Below are 2,330 nucleotides of genomic sequence, written 5' to 3'. Positions count from 1 at the left end.
CCCCACACCCACAACTCTGTACCCATTTTATTATCTACCCCTCACACCCACAGCTCTCCACCCATTTGATTATCTACCCCACCCTGCACACACTCTCTGCACCCATTTCATGATCTGCCCCACCCCGACACACAGAGCTCTGCACCCATTTCATTATTTACCCCACCCCTAACAGAGCCAGCGCTGCACCTATTTCATTATCTAACCCACCCCCCACCCCCCACAGCTGTGCATCCATTTCATAATCTACCCCTCCCCCAACACACACCCACAACTCTGCACCCATTTCATAATCTACCCCTGTCAGGGTCTCCCCCCACTCTGAACTCTGGGGTACATATGTGGGGACCCACATGAAAGACCCCATAAGCGTATATTCTACCAGCTTAGGTTAAAACCCCCAAGGCATAAATTTCTTTCCTTGTCCTTGGACGGTATTGCTGCCACCACCAAGTGATTTGCACAAAAATTCAGGGAAGGGTCACTTGGAATCCCTATCCCCCCAAAATATCCCCCAAGCCCTGCACCCCCTTTCCTGGGGAGGCCTGAGAATAATATACCAACCAGTTGCCTTAGCAATGTGAGCACAGACCAGACCCTTTGTCTTCAGGACACTAAAAATCGATCGGGTTCTTCAAAGAAGAACTTTATTTAAAGAAAAAGTTAAAGAATCACACCTGCAAAATCAGGATGGAAGGTAACTTTACAGGGTAATACAAAGATTTAAAACACAGAGGATTCCCCTCTGGGCTCAGCTTCACAGTTACAAAAACAGGAATGAAACTACCTCAGTAGCATAGGAAAATTCATACAAGCCAAAACAAAAGATAACATTTCCTTGCTATTACTTACCATTTCTGTGGTTTTAGATCTATTATTCCAGGTATATTTTCAGGAGATTTTGTATCTGCTTGGTCTCTCCCTCCGTCCGGAGAGGGAACAACAAAGAGAAAGCACAAACAAAACCTCCCCGCCTCCAGATTTGAAAGTATCTTCTTTCCTCATTGGTCCTTCTGGTCAGGTGCCAACTAGGTTATTGAACTGTTTAACCCCTTACAGGTAAGGCAATTCAGTTCAGCTGCCAAGGAGGGATTTTATGCTACTCTTTCCTCTATATTTATGACACACACCCCCAATCACAGACAGTGCTGGACAGCCTGTTCCATACTGGCTGTGATTTCTTCCTGGAGCTCTAGGAGAAAACAGAGTTAATAAGACACATGCACCTCTAGACATACTACTGATTATATAAGAACTAACAGTATTTTCCACATTTTAAGAACGATTTTAACCAGTTGATCCTGGGAAACTTTCAAGGGAGAGTGCATCAGCCACTTTGTTAGAAGCCCCTGAAATGTATTGTATTTTAAAATTAAAATCTTGGAGAACTAAACTCCACCGAAGAAGTTTTTTGTTATTTTCCTTGACGGTATGAAGCCACTTTAGCGCAGCATGGTCGGTTTGCAAGAGGAAATGCCGTCCCCAAACGTATGGGCGTAGCATCTCCAGAGCATACATAATGGCATAACATTACTTCTCTGTGATTGACTGGTGGCTTTCCCTCTGACAGTTTTTTGCTGAGAAACACGACAGGATGGAATTCTTGATCCGGTCCTTCTTGCATTAAAACTGCTCCCACACCACGCTTGGACGCATCTGTGGTTACCAGGAAAGGTTTGTCAAAGTCTGGGACCCTTAGCACAGGGTCAGACATGAGTGTTGCTTTAAGCTGGTTAAAGGCCTTTTGACACTCTTCAGTTCACTGAACTGTATTTGGCCGTTTCTTTTCGGTCAGGTCTGTCAGTGGGGCAGCAATTTGGCTGTAGTGTGGTACAAATCGCCTGTAATATCTGGCCGAGCCCACGAAGGATTGGACCTGTTTCTTTGACTTTGGGACAGGCCACTTTTGGATAGCATTCACTTTGGCCTGTAGGGGGTTGATAGTTCCTTGACCCACCTAGCGTTCAAGGTATGTTACTCTGTTTAGAACTAGTTGACACTTTTTAGCCTTAACAGTTAGTCCTGCCTCCCTTATGCGCTCAAAGATGTTTTGTAGATGCTCCAGGTGTTTTGCCCATGAATCAGAAAATATAGTGGCCACATCGTCAAGGTAGGAGACTGCAGATTCTCCCAATCCCGCTAGGAGACTATCTACAAGTTTCTGGAAGGTGGTGGGTGCATTTCGCAGCCTGAAAGGGAGCACCTTAAATTCATACAGCCCTTTAGGTGTGATGAATCCGCCAAGAAAAGGTCAGCCTTCATCTAGCGCAGGGGTCGGCAACCTATGGCACACGTGCCAAAGACGGCACACAAGCAGATTTTTAATGGCA

This window comes from Terrapene carolina, unplaced genomic scaffold (assembly GCF_002925995.2).
Source record: "Terrapene carolina triunguis isolate 2854851 unplaced genomic scaffold, T_m_triunguis-2.0 Scaffold583, whole genome shotgun sequence".
Lineage (NCBI taxonomy): Eukaryota > Metazoa > Chordata > Testudines > Emydidae > Terrapene > Terrapene triunguis.
Note: the sequence above shows the minus strand (reverse complement) of the source record.